The sequence below is a fragment of the Pinus tabuliformis genome, chromosome 5_2, assembly GCF_031772625.1.
Source record: "Pinus tabuliformis cultivar Carrire ecotype Pingquan chromosome 5_2, CPIR1, whole genome shotgun sequence".
In the NCBI taxonomy this organism is placed as follows: Eukaryota; Viridiplantae; Streptophyta; class Pinopsida; order Pinales; family Pinaceae; genus Pinus; species Pinus tabuliformis.
Window position 1 is genome coordinate 463,125,782 of NC_142306.1, and position 25,424 is coordinate 463,151,205.

Consider the following 25,424-nt stretch of genomic DNA (forward strand, 5'->3'; position numbering starts at 1 on the left):
TAACCACTCTTGAACATGACACTTTTATTCACCTGGCTTGGGAAATCCTTGGCCTAACAGTTGATCAAACCACATTGAAAGTCTTTAGCCGGTTTCTGGGTATTAACTTTGGGTCAATTGTCACCAAACCATCTGTTGTGTCGTTATGTGTTCAAGAGGTCACTGCCAATAAAGCCATTCATCTGCAAAATATCTGTCATCCATCTTGACCATCCCTGAGTCAGTCCTTGCAACAAAATTTATTCAACTTGATCTATGATTTCATGTTGTGGGCTTGCCTGCGACAGATCGCTTTCTATCGACTTCAGCTTATTATCTAGAAAGATGATCTAGAAATCGTTAATACCTTGGGATCTGCATGCCTCAATGGCAGGTTTCTCCCCTTTGACAATAGGTTGCATCATTGACCTTCGATTAAAGGATTCCGTGACATGTTCGACATCAACACATCTATTCACATCTCATGGATTGTACTGGGTACTTTGAGAGCCATTGACATCACTGGTGGTTTCTCTCACACTTGTTAACAGTTTACATCATTGACTGGTAATCAAGTGGTTTCTACCATGTTCGACTTCAACACATTCATTCGCATGGATAGAATTGTACTGTTTCGGGAAGTAGAAATGAAGACCCTGGATCTAGTTTCCGCAATCCAGGCTGCGAGGAATTTTGTATTCATTATATGGTGGACTATTCATAAACAGATGGCTGCGTCCATACTGTGTCCACATGAGTCTATACTTGTGATGTATTACAAGATCATTCCTATATCAGAGCAGTAGTTAGTTTTCTAAGTCAGTTTTGATCTGAGTATGGGAATGCCTACGTCAGCGATGATATGATCTCATATATATATCTTGCATTGAATGTTTTTACAGGTTTTGACCAGGCTCTCCACAAGATGATCCTCGAAATGATAAAGTACCTCACTCTTCCTAAATGATAAATGAAATCCTCATCTACTACAGACTTCGCACTTTAGGGGGCAATCTGTTACACAAAAATATCGTCACCATGATTATTTGCAGTCAATATGGTTCTATCATCACTTGTACTATCCTCCTAAGCAAGTCTCCGACCTCAGCTCTTCAAGTCAAGCTTTGAAAATGAGAGGAAGACATTGAAAATAAAAAAAGCTCTAGTTCCGCACTTTCTCTCACTGTTGCCTGCGGTCCTGCACTCCCTGTTCACAAAAACTGCGGACCTGCCCGCTCTGTCCCTAAAGGAGTGGGTGCGGACCCCTATGAAAGTCGAAAAGGCGCAAGTTTATTCTAAAAAAACCTCACTTTGGGTTAATTCTGGATGATTCTAGAAGGAATTTTGACGTGGATTGGTTGCTCTTAGGTGGTTCATGCATCCCAGAAGAGAAGGAGCTAATCCCTTGATGAGAGGAGCTATCCCTTTGAAGGAGGGCTTTATCCCTTTGAAGGAGGACCTAGTAACTTCCCTCCATTGCACTATAAATTAAGGCATTGGGCTGGTTGCTAGGGAGGTTAAAAGCTGAAGATTTTTTAGGGTAAATGTTGGTGGAATTGAGACTTCCTAGTTAAGCTTGAGAGGAGAGATCACATACCTTTTTGGCTTCATTGGGAAGAGAGTGAAACTTGTCAAAGTAGAGGAGACTTCTTGTTGGACCCTAGGAGGAGCTTGTACAACATCAAGGCACAGGTTGTAAAGTTCTTCTTTGATTTGAATTAATAAAATCAGATTCATTTTTCTCAACAAATTGTCTTATGTCATTTGTTTCATGAATTCCTTGATCATCATGTTAAGTATGCTTTATGATATTGGCTTTTCAGGTGCTATTTAATTTGTTTGCTTGTTTGTGTTTGCAGATTCGCAACAAGGGAGCTCATTTGGATCAAAGGAGTGAGGCTTCCACAAACTTGAATTGGACCTAAGCTATGCCTAAAACACTTGTTTGCCTTTGTTTATAAATGCATATTTAGAGAAAGATAGTTTTTGATTGGCTTGCTTGTCACTAGATATCGTTAGATTCTAGGAAGGTCTATCTTGTCCGCAAGATCGACTCATTCCGTGTGACACTAACAGATGTCAAATACATCCATATCCATTATTTTTCATTACATATCGCAGACTGAACTCAACAAAACACAGTTGAATGTAGATTATGAAGAAAATCATGTCTTGGAAGCCTTCACAAGAAAAAACTTTCAGAAAGCTTTGGATTTTTTTTTTTTGTTGCACTGGTAAGTTGTACCTAGACAAATATAAATATACATAAAAGGTATAATAAAGTATAAAACTATGATATTCTCATAGTTAACAGAAAATGCAAGTGGGTGACCTTCCAGTATAATTCAATCACTGTTGTAGCAACACAATGAATAGTCATACAATGATTTTTCATAAAAATTGTGCCACCTACAATGTCTGCTCTAGTGTAAGAACCTAAAAAGAATCAAGCCCTTGGACCAGCCAAACAAAATTACTTTAAACATTATGGTGTAAACAAAAATCATACTTTTAAGACTCAAAACACAAACTAAATACATAACAACATGAAATAACATGAAAAAACATAATCTGCACTATAAAAAGACTATATTTGTATATCTACCCCCTAATGAAGAAAAAATTTCTTTATATAAACATATTGCACTTGAAAGTTCCCAGCTATATAGCATTAATTCAAAACATCTAGGTTGTGCACCATTAAAAACCAAATTCCAAATTGCTAGCTATTCCATAGTTTAAATCTAAACAACAAATATATGCCAAGGCCTGCATACCTTATGATATATTTTTTAAAAAAACATCTCCATCAAACAATTGTTTATGTGATGATGATACAACTAACAGTATATTTGTACATCCAACTCTATAAATGTACTCTTCTACAAACACAAAGCTTGCATGTTTAGGTACGTGCTTCATGTTAGAATACATTGAATCTATGAAATAACTCCACAGACCTAGAGCCAAGTCAGCTTGTTAAGCACTGGTCATAAAAAGATTTATAAAAGCACTAAAGAAAACCTATGACTACTGGGAACAACCTATGACCATTGTGAAGACACATTACAAAGCTTGGTGTTAGAATATTCATCTATTAGTTGAAAAGTACATATCATCCAATTCATAGTCTACGATGCCCTCCTAAATTGAATCGAGCTTTTTCTTATCAATGTGAACTATGGTAGAAGCTAGATCCTTCTTCTTATGAAATTTTTATGCACCAACTCCTATAGCTTTTGTTGAGGTGAAATTTGCGGTTGAATATTGAATATTATTATCATATTTGTTTGGCATGGTAGGAGTGGGGTAGGATAGGTCACAAGGGTATTTCTTGGGCCTTCACTTAAAGCAATAGACTTTGCAATTTATTATCATATTTGTTTGGGATGGTAGGAGTGGGGTAGGACAGGTCACAAGGGCATTTCTTGGGCCTTCATTTAAAGCAATAGACTCTGAAATTTCCACTTTACTCTTCAATTTGGGCTTCAAAGCATTAATTCTTGTATAGATCCTGCAAAATAAACCCATATCAATATATTTTGTTTATAACATAAGCATATCGTACCTCTTGTAACATAATCACATCGTATCCATAAATAAGCTAAATTGATAAGTGCCTAAACACATACAAGAAGAATGTGTCATAGTCCAAGGGTTAGATTCCAATCCTTCTTCAAAGCATTAACACATATCTCTCCATTTCTTGCAATATTAGCATGGAAGATTTTTGTGAAAAAATACCCTACAGTCCAAGCCAATCATTACTATTGAAAGACGCCAAAGTTTATTTCTTGGTTTTTACAAATCATGCATCCCACTTATATACTTGATGATTTAGATAAGCAGTAAGTAGAAAAACAAAAATAATGTCTTATAGGCAACTAAACATATAAAGCAAACACAATATCCATTTAAGAGAATGAAAATTATATGAAGCATCATTATAAGGATCAACAATTACCTCTTGAAGGAGAGTTTGGAAAATTATGAGTTAGAACTAGTTTCATTCAAAAAACACCAAATTCATATGGAGTGCCGCTGCAAGAAAAAGCATCAATAAATGTAAATATATCTCAGGTTCCAAAAATCTAGTAATAACCATGCAAAAGAAATGAATTCAGATGCTTTAGTAAATGAAATATGAAAAAATAATCCCTTTCTCAAGCATAAAACATCCAAAATATGTTACAATGTTCTAGATTATTCTTTTAGAATGTGCATGGTCCTTCAATGTCCGCAACTATGATTGAAAAAGTTGTCATCATTCACCACCACTTTTATACCTCCATGAGGTGATTCATTAAGACTCTTCAGCTCCTTTGAAATTTCATTTATCACCACGGGTGGGAGGTTCTCATTTTCATCCTGTAACACAAGATATATATTTATTTATGTATGAAGATCCACTTCAAAATGGAAAGCATCACAAAAATTTATGCCTGACAAAAACCATATTAACTGATCGTGAGAAACACGAAATATAACAACGTACATGGAAATAACAAAAATTTTCTAGTGCTCTATCTTCACGTAAAAATAATCAACCTTCTCTAGTGCTCTATCTCTACATGAATATAATCAAACTCTTCTAGTGCTCTATCTCCAAATGAAAATTTTATACGAATCAAGTTAAAAAATTCTCAAATGGGAATAATAAATTCTCAAAATGGTAGTCGAATTGGACTTGAATTCCAATGGTTATACTACTATATCCTCCATGGAAAGGGGACTTTATGTGAGTGGTTTTGGGTGAATTACATGAGCATTGTATATCAACGTAGCTTAGAATTTGGTACATATGAGCAACCTGTAATTGCATTAATGAATGAGATTCAAATCCAATGGTCATTGCATTATGGCTTTGTACATTGTTGCGAGATGAGAGATGCTATTCTCAGAAGGAAATGGACCATAGAGAACCCTTACTATCGAGCACATAATGACTTATGAAATTAACCTCGTAGATGAGCTCAACATTGAAATTTCCCAGCAAAATTGTGAGACTAGTGACAACTTTAAACAAAACAACATCCTTCTCTTCTCAAGTCTTCTTCAATGACCATGCAATAAGCTTCAGTACAAAGGAAGATATTCTTCTATGCAAGATCTGGAAATTTTGTTGCTTTATCCCCTTCTGAAGTGTCACACTTATTTTTGTATGCAGTATTAATCTGAAGCCTTCAAGCAGATCTAAGAAAAAAATGATATAGGTGCTTAATTCGGAACATGAAATATTTTTTATTAGAACTTTCAAGTTGAGTAAACGGCTCTCTATTGATCTGAATATCTTACGCCTAGAACACATTGTAACTTGTGACAATATTGCCCTTATTTATGCTTTAAGGTAAAAATAATATAAATTCTCAAAATGGCAGCCAAATTGGACTTGAATTCCAATGGTTATACCACTATATCCTCCATGGAAAGGGGACTTGATGTGAGTGGTTTTGGGTGAATTAGATGAGCATTGTATATCAACGTAGCTTAGAATTTCGTACATATGAGAAAGCTGTAATTGCATTAATGAATGAGATTCAAAGCCAATGGCCATTGCATTATGGATTTGTACATTGTTGGGAGATGAGAGACGCTATCTTCTTTTCGACTTAATTTTCAACCTTTATCAAGTCCTTTTTAGCGTACCAATAGGATAAGAACCATTCTATAGATGTATGATCATGTAAATAACACAAATATATACAACCATATACTTTGGAAATTATTTTTCTTCGATTGTTCTTTGTATCACTGAGTTGCGTCAAGACTACTTTTAACATTGAAAATTTCATATAAATTACACTACATGCCTCAGAGGATTGGTTTGCTCCATCTTCCAAAAAATAAAATTCATGTTAGCATGAAAAAATTTATGTATCCACTAACTAACATTGCATTTGTAAAGAATCTCCTGTATTTTTTTTAATCATGTGTTGCTGAAACTCAATATTAAAATTCCCCTTAAACAAATATTCTAGTTTAGCATGGGCATACACACAGGTCTCGCTCCCTAGTATTTACCCAAAAATAAAGAGGTTGAAGTAAGCTAATGAAAATATTGATTCAATAATGGAAGGAATTGTGTGTACTTAACACGGGAAAGTTGTTTCCTATTTAATCATAGCTTATTATTAATCTATGTCTGCAGAGTCACTATAAAATGGTTGACCAACAGATAACAAAAAGTTCTCAAGTTTGAGTTTGTGAAGCTAAGGGTTAAAAAATTTACTTCATGCTTATTAGACACTCACTCAATGGTTATTACACACCCACATTCTCCTTTAAGTCTGCATTGGAAACTTAGGACATTTATAGGAACACTGTTGTCAATGTCAATGATCACGGTATGAGAGAAGTTTGCAGGGTTAACATAAATATTCATCACAAACGTATATTATTGACATGTAAGCACAAAGGAGATAGAAGAATTTTCAAACTAAGAAAACATCACTTTATAGGGTGAAAGAAACTATTAACAAATGGATTATGTACTTCCAATTCCATATAAGCAATGGTGGAATTTCATCAAAAGGGTTTTACAAATTGTATTCATATATTTCTTCTTTAGTAAAGTGTCCTTCCTTCCAGTAAGAATGTTTGCATTATGTCATGTCAAATCTACCTAGGTATTGTCATCAATCACATTTTGAGATACATATTGCTATATTCGACAAAACTAGTTTGAAAAACATATAACACCACAACCCAAACAAGGAGGAGGCCTTGAAATGCCCAGGTTACAGAAGAAAATCAGTTTAAACAACACCGTTAGGATTTGACAAAGTCTCCAAGGTGTTTTTGTAAAAAAGGGTTTTCAATTCTGTTAGGACTGAGGAGAGTCACAACTATGTGCTTTAGTTTATTTCTGTTAGAGACTATGCCTCAGGTTTATGGTCCCTAGACCATTTTAGCCTCTCCAAATGATGTTTTATTTTCTAATACTAACGATGCAATAAGAGAGGGAATATCTAGCTAAAATTATTTTTTTGTATCTCAGCACATTGCAGATCATATAGTCCCTATGGATGCAGATGGAGGTACAAAGAAGGTCATGCAAACTGCTAGAGTTAAGGGCTATAATTCCCATCTTGGCTTTCATTCATTGTACATGACTCTGCTATGCTATAGAGAAGTATGAACTTAAAATGTCACGTTGATTGTGTGCCTCTCTTTTCAGCAGGTCCATAGACACTTATAACTTTGTATGGAAGCACAGAGAAAGTTTTTGCAGTGAGTTCTAGAGAAATCAGGGAAACTCTCGCAAGTTAAAACTTGGGGTCAATTGGATTGGAAGTTTCTTGTTCAAAAATATTCATGAAGGCATCAAGACTGAAAAGTGAATGTTTTTAAATCTACAATTTCTAATTTGACTTTCCATACTTTGACTAAAATATTAGGTCTATTTCCAGAATCTGAAATTTTTGGTCAATAATTCTAGGTTGTAGATTCATTTGGATATATTTACCTCACTTCGAATGAGATTTTAGTGAATATTTCTAAAAAAAAGGTCAAGATATGCATATGGCATACAATAGTGCAGTTTTTGTAGAAAGAAATGAAAAAAGGTACGAGGTTGCAAGAATTTTCAGGAGAGGAAAGTAAAGTATTTCTTCTCCTGTTTTAAGGATCAAGGACTCTTTGACCAGTTTGAATGAGAAGGCTACTAGTGACATAGTACAAGCATAAGAAAATGACAACTGTTTATCTGGGAAGAAAAGGAAGCATGTGAATGAATGGAGTGCTTGTTCTTCAATCCATGCCAACAACATTAGCCTTTTCTAGTGCTCTGTCTCTGCATAAAAATGGTTAGCCTTTTCTAATGCTCTATTTGTGCATGAAAATAGTCAAATGCCTAAGGCAACCAAATTTTATATGAATTAAGATAAAACATGTTCCAACGAGAGTAATATATTGTCAAACTGGTTGCAGAATTGGACTTGAATTCCAATGGTTATACCATTGTATCCTCCAAGGAATGGGGGCTTGATATGAATGGTTTTGGGTGGAGCATATGAGTCTTTGGAACATATGAGCACGCAATGGTTGCATTCATGAATGAGGATTAGAGCCAATAGCCATTGTATTATGGCTTTATACATTGCTTAGATATGAGAAATCCTTTCATCTTTTTCCCTTGAGTTTTAACCTCGATCAAGACCTCTGCTAGGGTATCAATAAGATACATGGCATTCTACATTATATATGCGATGATGTAGATAATGCACTTATACAACTACATGTTCTATAAATTCTTTGGCTTCAATTGTTCTTTGTGCCACTAAGTTGGGTCAGTTCCACTTTTAACATTGCAAAGTTCATATAAATTATAATGCATGCCTAAGATGTTTTGTTTGGTCCATTTTTCAAGAAACCATTCATGTTATCATGCCAAAATTTATCTATGCACTAAGTAATATTGTATTTGTAAAGAAGCTCTTGTATTTTCTTTTAATCTTGTGGTGGTGAAACTCAAGCTTCAAATTCTCTGTGTTGGTGAGACTCAAGAGTCAAATTTGCAATAAGCAAATATTTTGGTTTAGCATAGGCATACACACTAGTCTCTCTCCCCTAGATTTTACCTAAAGAGAAAGAGGTGAAGGTGACGTAATGACAATTTTGATTCGATAATGTAAGGCATTATGAGTACTTAACATGGGTGGACTGTTGACTTGCGTATTCCTATTTAATTAAATTATAGCTCATTATTAGTCTATGGCTGTAGAGTCATTATAAAAAAGGTTGACCAATAGATAAGATGAATTTCTCAAATTTGATTTGGTGAAACATGGGGCTCAAAACCTCACTTCATGCTTATTAAGCACCCAGTCCCTATTTATTAGGCACCCACATTCTCCTCTATGTTTGCACCTGCATTTCCAACTTATGTCATTTATGTGAACACTCTTGACAATGACACCAATCATTTTACAAGAGAGGTGTGTAGGGTTAGTAGGAATACTCATCATGGATGGATATGACTGACATGTAAGGAAAGGAGATAGGTGGAAGAATATACACCACTGAGAAAAAAAATATTTTATATGGTGGAATAAACTATTAAAAATTGCATTCTATAGTTCATGTCGCATATAAGTGATGGTGGAAGCACAAAAATATTATGGAAAATGTCTTGCAGTAAGCACAAAAATATCACTTGTTGAAAATCACCTTAAAAAGGAGGCTTGATATCTGACTCAAGGTGGGCATTACACTGTCATCTCCAATGTACTCTTCAACTAATGATGAAACATCTGCATGCATTTCCTTTTTCACCAAAAATATTTGATACACCACTTCCTCCATTTGTTTTGAAATGATAAATGTGTATGATTCTTTCTGGAGTCAACAGTGATAAACTCACCTCCAAGAAAATACTTATCTAAAGAATCCTGTGAAGAACATATCTCTATCAATACAAAGTTCAAACCAATAATAAATTTAAATTTAAAACCTTAAATAAAATTACAATGTCCCAACAACACTTTTTCATACCTTGGAATTGTTCAATGAAGAGATAAATTTATCAACAAAGACTTGTAATTTGTTCACTTTCCCACCAAGAATTGTAAAAGGACAATTATGGATTCTTCCTACCATTTTCAAGAGCAAAGAAGTTTGCACAGATACAATGCATAAACAATCAACAAGGTGCTGCAAAGGAAAAAGAAAATAGGTGTAGTTATTGTATTCAATGGTAAGTTATTCTTAGTAATGCTCCAAACATCTAACCAAAAGATGACCATGTACAACACATCTACCTTATGCTGCCACATTCACCTATAGATAACATGTTGTTGGGATGGAAGTCCCATACTTTTTGTTGCACCAAAATTTACTGTGTAAAAATAGTTAAGCAATATGTAAAATAACATTTACTACAAGATAACTTTGAAATAGTCAAACATTGTGGATAACAAAAATATTTAATTCATGGAAGGAAATAGAAAGTAATCAAAATTGTACATAATACACTTTATAATATAATAATCATTAATGAAAAACATAAAATCAAATTTAAATTTAAGAAAATACACCAATACCAACAGTAATGAGAGATTTTCTCTCAAGATGGCCAATAATAGACTTCTTGTAACTGTTTCAGAAGCAAGGCATGATTTGATTATGGTTGTCATTTCCTTATAGAATTCTATCATTTCTTTGAATAAGCCCTTGATCAATCCTACATGCAACTCCAAAGAGGTCTAGATATAGCTCAGCAAACCCTTCAAATTTGCCAGAAATGATAAATCTTACAGAAGGTGAGGATAAGGCTACAAATAATCTGCCTTGGAGGTATATTGAATATATATAGATTGCTTTCAAAAGAGCCCAGAACAGAGGCTTAAATTAGCATCATATTATTCTAGAAGCCATAGAGAGATACCACAATAATGTTCTCCAAATTACCTCATAATAATCCCAAATTTTTTCCACAGAGATTCCATTGAGAACACTTAGGTCAAATACTATTGAGGTCTACCAAGAAGAGGGCCCAAATCGGTCCCAAAACAAGCCTAAAATTAATACAAAAATGCCTCAAATATGGGGGTTCTTAGAAAGGTCAAGAAGGGCCTCAAGAAAGGGTTAGTTTGTGCCTTAAACGAGCCAAAAGGAAATGCACGATAGATACGAATTAGCCTCATAAAATAAGTCATTTCATAATGACCCAAGATCCTTTCAAATTGAATCAGAAGTGCCTAGTAACAAGGGTATGAACTACATGATATTCAAAGTGTGATATTCAGATTGATTCAGAAGTGCCCTTTCAAAGTGCTTATGTAGTTCATATAATTTATTGCAAGAATTCAAGATTTCTAAAACCTTACCAGCCATCTTGGAGATTCTGGGAAAGCAAAGTTCCATCACCATTCCAATCTACCAAAAGAACATATCTCAATAAATTTGTAAACACTTTAAAAACAAACTACCATCACATGTCCAAAAGCATTTACAGATAATAATTAATGTTAATGTCGTTTAGTGAAAGAACTGAAAGGAAATGCCCAAAATATGGTTGAGGACTCAATTGTCAATAATAACCAAGTGCAATTTAACTTTCGTAGATCCCATGCGTTGTTACAGGGAAAAGTGTCTATATAGAACTGCTCTATCCCACTAAGGTGTGACAGCTGCCTTAGAAACAAACATAGAAAAGCAACTTTCATTTTTCCTTTATGAATTATAGATAGAGAGGAACAGAAATACCAACCTCTGTCTTGCGTTAATCTCCTGATTTGATTCCTCTCTTCCTTGATAGTATTTCGCTACTTATTCCCTTGCACGCCCAGCTTCACAAAGTACCTGTAAGATCACAGTAGCATAGAACTATACAAAGACATGGATCTATAATCATAAACAATCTAGGATCAGATGTAAATTGACCATACAAATGCAGAAAACATCAATGACACAAGAGCATGGAGGAAAACTTGAATAGCTTTTATTGATAAACAAGAAAAAGCCAAAAGGAGTTACAACCAGTTGTTCTCACCCAGCATCAACCTCTCAGCAAGGAAGCCCCTCTTCACCTCATACAAAGCTTAGATCACCCAACAATCTGATGTTTGTCTCAAGAAACCAACAACAATTCCTTACAATATGCAAAATTCCAGCCTCTGGATCTCTAGGATGAGGGATCCATATATAGATATCTGTAATGGAGATGAGTCAGCTTATGATTTGATTAGTGTCTTCCCTCTGATAGTTCTTGCTTCCACTTGGAGATTGATGATCTCTTACTCATCCTTGGTCGAATTCAGAGAGGCAAGTGTCACAGGAGAAGTTTCTGGAAGCTTCCATTGCCTCTCCACCTCGCGGAATGACACTGCCATTTGTCATTTCTCGCCCATCGCACCCCATAGAAGGGATTTTTGAAATGAAACGTACCCAAACAGTGTATTTAGGTGATATGCAACGCACTTGGCCAGTGGAGCAGCTGAAATGATCCTGTTTTGACCAATTCTGAGCAGTTTTTCATGGAGAACTTCTGGGAGAAGTTGTAAACTGTTGACCTTGTTCCTTTAGGGGTTAGAACAACACTTTTAGGGACTTAGGAGCCCTTGATTTATGGACATTTCATGCTTGGGGTTGTAGTGCCCAAAAATGTCTATAACAGTTGCCCCCTAAAGCATGAGGTCGTTAATCTTTTGATGTTGGGTGAAATTCTTTATCATGAGGATCCGAAGTTTTTTCAAGCTGGGAGGAGACCTGTAATAAGATACAATAAAATACATTATCTTCATAATATTTTCATGATCTAGCTGAGGTGGGCATTCCCATGCTCAGCTTTATAAATTCATTTTCATGTACATAGGATAGACAATCGTCTGAGTGTAGACTAATGATTCTGATAGAGCTATCATCCCTTTGATTGGATGATTATCTGTGCAGCAATGATGTACATTTGATGTCTTTATTTCCCTGAATATATATCGCATCCCGGATGGATGAAACTAGATCTGGGGTCTTCAATCTCATTCGATCTTCACTCGAAGTACAAGTCGATCCATGTGAAAGATGTTATGGAGTCGAACATGGAAAGACATCGCCTAATTACCAGCCAATGATGTAAGCAGTTAACAGGCGCGAGAGGAATCACCGATAATGATAATGACCCTCAAGGTACTGCAGTACAATTCACGTGGTGTGAATAAAGGACTTGGCGTCGAACACCACACAAAATCTTTCAGTCGAAGGCCATTGATGTAAACCTGTCACCAGAAGTGAGAAACTTGCCATTGAGGCATGCAAGCTTCAAAGTACTGAATGGGGTGTTCCTAGATCAACTTCTTGGATAATGAGCTGATGTCGACAAGAAGCAATCCGTCACAGGAGGGCATTAATGAATCCCGCATCAATGACACGGAATGGAGCAAATGATTTTAATGGAGGTGAAAACGATCTGGTGATATAAGGTTCAGGGTGGCGGTCATGAAAGAATGGAGTATAAATGTATGGTAGTGGGTGAGACACAGGTGAATTCTCTGAATGACTTCTCTTGAACATATCGGCGACACTGATGTGATGGATTGGTAGCATTAACCCCAAATGTGGATGGTATGATGGGACCATGGTGATGTGGCTGGTGAATGAAACAACCCAACCTGACTCGGACGCGGAGTGGAAGTGTCATGTTCAAGAGCGACTTGCTACCAACAAAGTTTCTTCAAGTTTTCTTCCCAATTTTCCCCAGTCATTGCTGACTAGTACCTCTTTATTTTTGTCAAGCTTGAGGAGGATAACATATGCTTGTTCTATAATTTGCCCTTCGGGCAAACCCATCGCTATGTTTTAACGAGCCTAGCGATAGTGAAACTCGTTCTCGTCTATAGACAAGTTTGTCGCTATTAAAATTTTAACGAGTTTAACGACAATGATAACTCGGTCCTTTTCAATTTTAGAGTGTCTAAAAAGGAATGTAAAGGAAACTCCAAAATTCCTTTTTCGTCATCTAATCCCTTAAGTCCGAAAAAGTATAAAACAATACAGAAGGGATGAATTTTCAATACTTTTAACGAGCCGAACAAAACAAGCGCTCAATCTTTTTGTGTAATAATCTCTCTGGTCCAAAAAGATTAAAATTTAGAGGAGAGATAGCACTTCCGGTCCCTTTAACGAGCTGGAGAGGCCAATGGCTCGGCAATCTTTTCATATTTTACGAGTGAGTTGAAAAGAGCTTAAAGAAGACTCGTCTTTTGAGGAACGAGTGATAAAATGGGTAGCAACTGATTCCAGGTAAGGTTTGGAATTTTCCAATCACGACAGTGTTACAAGGATGGCAAGTGAGATCACTCTTCACAGCTGTTCCTCAAAATGGGTAAACAATCAAATGGAGGTGAATGATCGGCCAATGCAAAAGTGGAGGTGATGGTGCAAACACGACCAAGGATTTAATGGCTGAAGTACTACATTCATGATGGTTATTTACCGGGGAATAGTTCATTTTTTAATGAGCTTAAATGCGGGGGGAAACATTGGCTCATGTCTTATGTTTATTTTTTAACGAGCTTGAACTATGCGCTAAAACTGCTCAAAGCGGGTTTATTTTTTAACGAGCTTGAACCCTGCAGTAACACTGCTCATGGCGGGTTTATTTTTTAATGAGCTTGAACCCTGCAGTAACATTGCTCGTGATAAGTTTGCATGCCCCCAGCATAATAACGCAAATCGAGGTGCATGCCCCCCAAGCTTCATTATATTCATCTTGGTGGTTGGAATGAAGGTTTACCTTCGAGATCTTCGAAAGACTCGACTTTGATTTTACGTGATCGTAATCAAAGACTCGATTTGGAAAGGGAGTCGTTTCATTTTTTAATTAGGTTGACACAGTAGAAGAACTATCCTCATGACTCCTTGTTTCATTTTTTAACGAGGTCAACACGAGATAAGAACTGTCCTCGAAATCCACCGTATTTACAGTATTTGATAGAAAATCAAAAACTGATGGATGATTAAGGTTGATGGAATAATCTTCGTGGTAATCCGGAAGATGGGAGCGATGGTGGCAATCTTCCCATGGTGCCTCTCCTATCATCATTGATTGAATGTGTTGGGTCCCTATAATACTAGTGATTACCCCATTACTATTGTAGTTATACCCCTTATTAATACTGTTGTGCCCCTATTGCCCCCATATTGTTATTACTGTGCCCCATAGAATCCCTCTATTATTATTTTTGTGGCTTTATATTATTATTGTTAGGACGGCTGGATTATATTATGACTCCTTAGACTCCTATATATAGAAAGGAGGTTTTGTCATTTGTATCATCCAAGAATTGTTCATTTATGTAATGTAAAGGAGGTTGCCCCCTCGAAGAGGCTGAATTCTAAGGCGTGGATCTCTCTTTTCTATCTTTTTGTGAACTGGTTTCATAACATTTGGTATCAGAGCTTTGGATTCTAGGGTTTCGCTGCTCCAAACAGGTCATCGTGGCATTTTCGCTATAACTTTTTTTCTGTGACGTTTCAGAAGTCGCAAAAAAAAACCCATTTGAGAAGAAATCGCGATGAACCTTGGGTCCAAATTTCAGAGCTTTTCGCGCGATATTTGCGGAGATATGATCTGAGGAAGTTGGTCTTTTTGCAGACTCCTGAATTACATTCAAAACAGGTGACCTGGGGAAAATTGTCATAATTTTCTCTCTGGGGATCGGATTGAAGTTTCATAAGATGGTATAGAAAGAGGACGGACTGTAGCTTCTTGTGGGTGTATTTTAGATCCAAAGGTCGAAACAGTGACTCGTGGCACATCGTACAAGTTCGCTCTACTGAACTAGTCTATAACCAAGTCACTGTGGGAGATTTCGCATAACTCTTCCTTGGAGAATCCAATTTGGGTCAGACTTGTGGCATTAGAAAGAGGACACAGAGGGCTACTACAGGTCACAAATTCAGAACTAGATAATCAGAAAGTACAGAGATACATCAGAGGCAATATCGATCTCCTACAAAGTGAAAAAAGGTGTGTAGATTTTCTTTAATTTTTGCTTAAGCTTGGTTTGAAAATTTATTTTGAAGGAATTCAAAGGGCATATTAGTGAATTATTATCGGTAACTGATGCCCCGAGGAAAGAAAATGCAAACACCTAGTAAGGAACCTGAAAGCTCTAGCATGACTCATGAAGAAGAAGAAGAAATGCTATATGATATATCAAAATTACAAGAACAAGTGCAACAAGTGTCACTTGCACAAAAAGCAACAGAATCTAAGATGGATGGTTTAAGGAAAGATGTAGAAGCTAAGATGGATGGTTTAAAGAAGGGTGTAGAAACTAAGATGGATTGTTTAAAGAAAGACGTAGAAGCTAAGATGGATGGCATGGAAGCTAAGGTGAACGGCATGGACGCTAAAATTGATGGCATGGATGATCAGATGGAAGAATTGAAGATAAATATGAATAAGTTGCTACAAGAAATGGTCACTAAGGATGAAAAGGTACTAAAGGAAACTCATGATGAGAACAAAAGAAATGTTAATCATGATTCCATAGACTCTAATGTTGGATCGAAGACTCACCATATTCCAAAAATCGATATGAGGAAGTTTGATGGCAAGGATCCCGCCACATGGATATTACAGATGGAGCAATTCTTCGATCTCAATAATGTGCAAAACACACAAAAGGTACGTATGGCAACTTTATATTTGGAACCAAATCAGTTTGTATGGTATCAATGGCTTTGCTCTCGTAAACAATTTATCACTTGGGAAATTTTTACGGAAGAATTGATAGCACATTATGAGGATACAAAAAGCAACACTTTTTTTAGCCAATTGATAAGTCTCAAACAAAAGGGTTCAATAATGGAGCACATTGAGGAGTTCCAAAAATTGAACATAAGGGTAAAAGATATTCCAGAGGAGCATAGGATTGATGTGTTCATAGGGTCTTTAAAGGATAATATCCAACATGATGTTCGCCTTTGGGAACCTGATTCATTAGAGAAGGCATTCAGGTTAGCAAGAAAAATGGAAAGCAAAATTATGGCAACCAGGAAGCATACCACTCACAACTATAAAGACGGAAGTGTTGTTGCTGCTAGTCTTCCACAACCTATAAGGTTGACACCACAACAATTGGAAGAAAAAAGAGCAAAAGGGCTTTGTTACAGTTGTGATAGCAAATACACTAAAGGTCATAAGTGTGCTGAGAAGAAATTATTCTACATAGATTGTGAAGAGGAAGAAGAAAAGGAGCAAGAAAGGTCAAAAGAAGAGGATATACTCCAGGAACAAAGCCTAGATAAAGAACAAATGAATCCGACCATATCTTGTAATGCATTGGCGGGAATTACCACTCCTCAAACCATCAAGATAGAAGGACAAATCAAGAAGAAAAAGGTAATAGTGTTGATTGATTCAGGAAGTACCCACAATTTTATTCATTGTAAGGTAGCAAAAGAATTGAATTGCTTCTTATATCCAGCACCAGAGTGTCAAGTGATGATTGCAAATGGAGGAACAATAAATTGCTCTGGAAAGTGCCATAATATCAAGCTATCCATGGGAGAATATGTATTGACTAGCCCAATGCTTTCCATTCCAATGGGAGGTGCTGATGTTGTACTAGGAGTGCAATGGCTACAATAGCTTTTAATTTTCAAGAACTTTTCATGAAATTTTTTGTGGAAGGAAAGGAAGTTGAATTAAGGGGTATTGCAGGGAAACCGGGAAAGATAATCAGCTCTAATGGTATGAAAAAGCTTCTAAAAAAGGAACAAAGAGGTGTAATTGCACAATTATGTTTGCTAGATGTTTCCACATTGGAATCATCTATTTCTCCAGATCTCCAAAAAGTCTTGGACAATCATTCCAAGGTATTTGAGACTCCCAAAGGTCTCCCACCTATTCGTGATCATGATCATGCTATTCATCTGATTCCAGGAAGTGTTCCTCCAAACATCAGGCCGTACAGATATCCCTATGCCCAAAAGAGTGAAATTGAATGTATGGTTGCAAAAATGCTAGAGGCTGGTATAATTCAACCAAGTCAAAGTTCTTTCTCTGCTCCAGTAGTATTGGTGCACAAGAAGGATGGATCATGGCGCATGTGTCCGGATTATAGGGAGCTCAACAAGCTCACTATTAAAGATAAGTTTCCCATTCCTGTCATTGATGAATTACTGGATGAATTGCATGGATCAATTTACTTCACCAAGTTGGATCTTCGTTCGGGATATCATCAAATCAGAATGAAGATTGAAGACATTCCGAAAACAGCATTTAGAACTCATGAGGGTCATTATGAATTTTTGGTCATGCCTTTTGGCCTTACCAATGCACCTTCAACATTTCAAGGTTTGATGAATTCAATTTTCAAACCATTCCTTAGAAAATTTGTGTTAGTATTTTTTGATGATATACTAATCTACAGCAAGTCTTGGAAGGATCATGTTGAACATGTTGACAGGGTGCTACAACTATTGGAGGAGAAACAATTATATGCAAAAAGATCCAAATGTTTCTTTGGAGTACAAGAGGTGGAATATCTGGGTCATATTGTATCTCATGAAGGAGTTAAGGTAGACCCTAGCAAAATTAAAGCCATTAAGGAATGGAAAATCCCCACATCCATAAAGCATCTGCGAGGATTTCTCAGGTTGACAGGGTATTATCGCAAGTTTGTTAAGAATTATGGGAGAATAGCAGCACCTCTAACAACATTATTGAAGAAAGATGCATTTTCATGGACCCCAGAAGCAACAAAGGCCTTCGAACATCTTAAAGAGGCAATGTGCCAAGCACCCGTCTTAGCTACACCGGACTTCACAAAAACCTTTATTGTGGAATGTGATGCTTCAGGAAATGGAATTGGTGTTGTTTTAATGCAAGATGAAAGACCGCTTTTGAAAGTCGTCCAATCAAGGGAAAGTTTTTACACAAAGCTATTTATGAGAAGGAAATGTTGGCAATACTCCATGCACTTAAGAAATGGCGACCCTACCTAATGGGAAGACACTTCAAGGTAAAAACGGATCATGATAGCCTTAAATACTTTTTAGAACAAAGATTATCCTCTGAAGAGCAACAAAAGTGGGTCACAAAGATGTTGGGTTATGACTTTGAAATCATCTACAAAAAAGGGAAGCAAAATGTGGTGGCAGATGCACTCTCAAGAAAGGATGAGGATGTGGAAGCATTTTTGTGCGCCATTTCTATTATCCAACCAGATTGGATAAACGAAGCAAGGGAGGAATGGAAGAATGACGAAGAAGTGTGGGCACTTATTCGAAAGTTACAACAAGATTCCAGTATGTCTGATACATTTAGCTGGCAAAATGATTCGTTATGGTACAAAGATCGCTTATACCTCTGTAAGAATTCCCAGCTAAAACAAAAGATTCTTATGGAATTGCACACTTCTCCCTTAGGAGGGCACTCAGGATTTTTAAAAACTTACCACAGGGTTAAGAAGGAATTTTTTGGGATGGCCTTAAATCAGATATTCAAAAGTTTGTGGTGGAATGTTTGGTTTGCCAACAAAATAAAGTTGAAACAATTAAGACACCAGGTCTATTACAACCTTTATCCATTCCAAGCCAACGTTGGGAGGAGGTTTCAATGGATTTTATCACAGGTTTACCAAAGTCTGAGGGAAAGAGTGTCATCATGGTGGTAGTTGACAGACTTACCAAGTATGCACACTTTTGTGCATTATCACATCCATTTAAAGCCAGTACAGTTTCTACTGCATTTATGGAAACAATTCAAAAGCTACATGGAAACCCAAAGATTATTGTAAGTGACAGAGATCCCATTTTCACTGGAAATTTTTGGACAAAATTATTTTCTTGTCTTGGTACTCAGTTAGCTCATAGCTCATCTTATCATCCTCAATCTGATGGGCAAACTGAGATAGTAAACAAATGTTTGGAAGGATATCTTCGTTGCTTTGTATCTGATAAACAGACACAATGGGTCAAATGGTTGCCTTTGGCTGAATGGTGGTATAACACTTCCTTCCATACAGCAACAAAAATGACCCCATTTATGGCACTTTATGGGTATCAACCACCATCCATCACATCATATTTAAGAGAAAATTCTAAGGTTTAGGCAGTGGAACATCACATCGAACATCAACAACAAGTCCTCCAACTCTTAAAGGATAACCTTGTGTTGGCACAGAATAGAATGAAACAACAGGCAAATCAACATCGCAGTGAAAGAAGTTTTGATGTAGGTAATTGGGTATTCCTACGGCTACAACCATATAAGCAAATGTCCCTCAAGCAATCTAAGAAGGATAATAAATTATCACCAAAGTATTATGGTCCATACAAGGTGTTGCAAAAGATTGGTACTATGGCATACAAATTGGAGCTTCCTGCAGCTTCTCGATTGCACCCAGTTTTCCATGTTTCATGTTTAAAGAAGGTTATAGGCGACAAGCTCCCAGTTCAAACAATATTGCCAGAACTTGATGAGGAAGGAAAAATTATATTGGAACCGGAAATAGTCACAGAAACAAGAACTCGACAGCTACGAAATCGATCAATTTCAGAGTATCTTATCAAGTGGAAGAACTTATCCGCTAAAGATTCCACATGGGAGGATGAGAATTTTATGCAGAAGTATCTAGAACTACTCAAGCGTTGAGGACAAGACTTTTTTGAAGGAGAGGGGCATGTTGGGTCCCTATAATACTAGTGATTACCCCATTACTATTGTAGTTATACCCCTTATTAATATTGTTGTGCCCCTATTGCCCCCATATTGTTATTACTGTGCCCCATAGAATCCCTCTATTGTTATTTTTGTGGCTTTATATTATTATTGTTAGGTCGGCTGGATTATATTGTGACTCCTTAGACTCCTATATATAGAAAGGAGGTTTTGTCATTTGTATCATCCAAGAATTGTTCATTTATGTAATGTAAAGGAGGTTGCCCCCTCGAAGAGGCTGAATTCTAAGGCGTGGATCTCTGTTTTCTATCTTTTTGTGAACTGGTTTCATAACAGAATGACTCCTTTGTCTATAGAATGTACATGCAACCAAGGATCTGAAGAGGTGCCATATTCCTTAGACCTATCTATCCAAATACTCGATGAGCGTTTATTTGGGTTTGCCACCCAGGCTAGGAACATTGATTGCTACAATATTTCCGTTGGGCTTGGAGGCAAGACCATCGCATGATCCATGTCGATATCGTTTTCTGAGATCTTTTTAGAAGATATCATATTGCAGGTTCCTACCGTTGCTACTTCTGCCAAATTGATTGGAGGTGGAAGGGAAAAAGTTCCCATTAATACAGGGTCTTTTAGTAGGCCTACTCTGATATTTTGAAGCGAATGGGGGCTTCCATGGATCATAGGAATGCTTCTCATAAATTGAGAACCATTGGGGAGGAATTTTTGTTGATCGACGATTGTAATCCCTCCTTGAAAGGGAAATGCAATCTTCCTAAAATAGGTCGACACAACAGCAGCCATGGCATATATCCATGGTCTTCCCAGTAGGATGTTGTAATCGAGATTTCCGTCGATTACCTCAACATCTATTTCTACTGTTTTTCCTCCTAGTTCAACTTTCAAGTTACTTAGAATACCATATGGGGTATAGGTTCTTCTGTCGAATGCTTTTAATGTCGTCGAAGATCGCGAAAAGGTTGGAGATCCTAAGGTTTTCCAGCAACTCATCGACATAATGCATGTAGATGCCCCCTCATCAATAATTGTTCGATGAACAGTTTTGTTGAGGGCTTTCACTTGAACAAGGAAAGCTAGCTGAGCTGGTAATTGAGGATTGTATCCTTTATGATCGAAGGATACAAGATTGGAATCCTTTGGGCCTATCCCACCAATGGCTGATAATAAAGCCTGCTTTTGGGATGGGAAATTTTGTAGTACTTCAAGAGTCGACATAGCAGATGGCGATTGGGCCAAATCTTCCACTATATTATAATGTTGTGCCGCTCTAGCGCGGGGATTAAACGTCGACTTGTGTACTACTCCCTTTGGTGGTTTTATTGTCAATTCAGGAATGATGGGTGGCGCAACTTCTGTAGAAGTTGTTGTCGAACTACTAGGCTGATCTTTATCCTTGTTGTTCGACAGCTGTGGATTCCCATAATCTTTGTTCCTCGTCGATATCAAAGCATCATTTTTCTATTTTGAGATAGACAACATAAGCACTTGGGATCGGGAAGCATTTTGATTAGCAACCAGTTTGGTTCCCTGGTTTTGAAACCGATCAGTCAATACCGCTGAGGTTTTTGAACTCTTAAAGAGTTTCTTAACTTCAGCTATATGTGGACAATCTCTTGTCCAATGATCCTCATTGCATATATGACACCCCGTAGGGGGTTTCCTTTGCCCAGAAGGGTTTGCAGAAGGTTTTTCAGGAGATGACTCATCCTGCTTATTTTTTCTTCCTTTCTTTTTCTTCTTGCCCCCTGGTTGCTTCAGTTGTTTGCCTTTGTTGGTCGACACGACATTTACTTCCGAGGCAAGAAGTTCATCTTTTGCATTTTGACCTGAAATCTTACGGGCCTTTTTGGATGTAGCCTTTGTCGATTTCGTGTCTATTGTGCCAATCACGCCATCGCCAGCATGAGAGTCATTGTTTGATTTAGGAGGAGGAGGAATTGATAATTCCGGTCTAGGGGCATCAGGTATTTTATCGTAGAGCGTGTCGGACTGAGTGTAAATCAAGTCCAAATATTGCGGACGAGCGATAACTTGCTCTTCTGTTACAACTCCCCCCTTCGCCACATCTTTCGTGATGGAAGGTAGTAATGACTTGATAAACCATTCAGCTAAGAGCTGATCGGGAACATACGTTTTTACCATTCTACGACGACGTCGCCACTCATGTATATGATCAGATATGTGAGTGGCCGTCGTCTGTTTGAAGTTGGTAAGGAGTTCCGTTCCCATTTCGTACCTTATTGGTAATTGAAAATGGGTTAAAATGGTTGTGGCTAAGGTACTGAAGTTGTCGAATGAAGCTCTAGGCAATTCGATGTACCATTTTGCCGCTTGACTAGTTAACGTCCTATGAAAAAGGTGAAGCCTTATCGAATCATCATTTAGGGTGTTTGATGAACACCACAGATGAAAGGTCATCACATGATTCGACGGATCTTCACCCGGATTTCCATTAAATTTAGGAATATCTGATGGAAGTTTATGCGGAATCGCTAGCCACCAGGGGGCGTAAGCGATTGGATCATTTGTTAACCGATTTAAATCAGGTAACTCTAAAGTTGCCACAAATGGTAACTGCTGATTCAGGTTAGGTGAAGCATACCCAGGATAAGATGGGATTGCCTGAGCAGTTGGGCTTTGCATACCGCCATAATGCATTTGATGCTGGTAACTTTGGTAAGGTTGGTGGGCATGACCATTGTAAAATGGTTGATTTTGACCATTTTGAATGTACGGCTGTCCACTATTTGCAAAGATTTGTTGCTCAGAACCTTGGTATACTTGTTGGAATTGTGGTTGTTGGTATTTTACTAGCCATGGTTGTGAAGCCATGTGCTGTTGCCCGATACTAACAGTTTGACCAAGATGAGGGGTAATTGTACCTGTCTGAACCTGTGTCATTCCACCAGTCGGCGATTGTGGTTGAGTCGCAGGGTCAAGGGGTTGTTGCATTACAACCTGAGAAACCTGAGGTTGACATACAACAGGCAACGCTTGAACTTGTGACACCATCACAATAGCTGGCGTAGTTGGTATATTTGACATAGGTAAGCATTGTTGCATCGAGTATACAACTCTTGGTTGTTGAGGTAGTATCGGTACCCAACTGCTAGAGGTAATTCCAACATAACCCGAATTTTGTTGTGAACTCCCGTATGGTTGTCCTCCCGGAGGGGATAATGAAAGGGTATACTGCCCCCCATACGGTGGTAATCCAGAACTCAAGGGAATGGTTTGCCCTTGAGGGCCGGACTGCCCAAATTAACCTCCAAATGGATCAATTTGTTGAGACTCAACATAAGAGTTTCCGGATATTATTCTGGATGAACAAACAGGAACAGACCATACTGTCGAAACGGCCCCTGAGTGGGATCCTTCTAGCGGTTGAGAGCTAGTTGGGACAGATGGTATACCGGCGAACATTGTTGGAGTGATAGCAGGGAGTTCTGCCGTCGCTGTGTCAGATGACATAGTCCTAGATGTTGACGGTTGTTCAGACATTTCTAGTCTATCCAAAAGATGACCTAGCGATTCTACAGGAGTTTCCACTGGCGGTAGACTAACTTCTGATGAAGAAGGATATAGAGTGATCCGGACTCCAAATTGCGATGGAGTACTAGTTGGAGGGTCTTCCACAATCTCTTCTATGGCAATCAGACCAGGTGGAAGGGGTAGACCGTCAGGTCCATAGAATATTTCTGGTGTCGAAGAAGGTATGGAATCGGCAGCGACAGATGTTTGAGGAGTAAGACTCTCCGAACCAGTTGTAAATGGAACTGGTTCAGTAACACAAGTGTTTACCCTCAAACTAGGATCAGTACCACTGTCCTTCTGTGGCTGCTGAACTTCTTCTATAGAGGCAGGGATTCCAGAAATGTTTGGAGTAACCAGAGTCTCTGATTTTGTTGGAACACTTGTTCTAACTTTAACAGGAGATTTGGAACCGGTTAAACGAGTTCGTTTTGTACGTACTAGCTTCGATTCCAGAGACAAAGACGGTTGACTTGTAAGCTTCCATGAACGACGGGGTTTCAATTGACTTTCTTCCACGATTGCGGATTACTCGATCAACTAAAAATAAAGGGGAAGTATGTTTCTGAATTAAGTGAATTTTAGACGCTTTGACACAACTTTTTTTTTCAATTTTTAAGAGTCAAGAAAAAACAAAAGATGACTCTAGTCTCCTTCGATTTTTAATGAGCCTGAAGTGACAAGTGCTCAGATGGACCTTTTCTGTTAAGGAGTTTGAAAAGGAACGAAAGGGACTGCTCTGGAAATATAGGTAGAGGGATTACCAAACCAATCGCAAAACTGCAGAATCCTTTTTATGGTACAACAGTCAATTTTCCGGAATGCTGTGTTCAGTGCATTGTGATCGATAGGGCGGCAGACACAGATTCCTATGGATAAAGGATTAAGCCTATTGGGGTCTCCCAAAATATACTTGACGGTACGTGGGAGCACAAGTTCGTACTGGCACTTATCACCTCAAAGTGGAGGAATCACCCAACCATCAGTGAGAACAACAGTTACCAGGCTTTACGACGCCGGAATACGTCTCTAGCCTAGACTTCTAAATGTTGTGCGTTAAGTTCCAAAGTGTTGTTAGATTCATTGAATTTATTTTATAGTTGATCTTGTTTATGAAGTTTTCCTTTCAGGTTCACTGCGAGATGTAGATGTAATTCCTAAAATGCAATCTAATATGATAAACAAGCTTCTTATCTTCTTTGTGTAATGAAAATCCTAGCTTCTAAGGAAAGAAAGACAGAATCTTTTCACAAAGAGCAAAGAGCACACTCTAAATGCACTTTCCTAAATCAAACCAATCAGACTGTCTATATGCAAATGCACATGCATGTATTTGTTTTCAACTTTCTTAGTATATGAATGCTAAAAAGAAAGTTGATGCACAAATCTGAATTTCTTTTCAAGCGACAAATATCAACAAGTTTCCTTTCGAAATAAAAAATGGAGACGATCACCACACCTTACGATTTTGAAATGAATACTTGTTCTTGACACTAGAAAATTTCAAATTCAGACCAAAAACAATAGTAACAGGATAATCGACCATCAACAGCAATCAAACTCTTTCCTATGATCGAAATCGACACTTGCGACAGTTTCAAATCAAAGGACGACAGTACGATTACGCTACTTTTGCAAAGGAGAACTGAAAATGACTCAACAAACACACAAAAACATCTACAGTTCTTTTGTACAAAGGAGGCGGAATAACAACAAGGAAAAGGGGTTTCAAACAGACATATATTGATCACAGGCAGCAAAA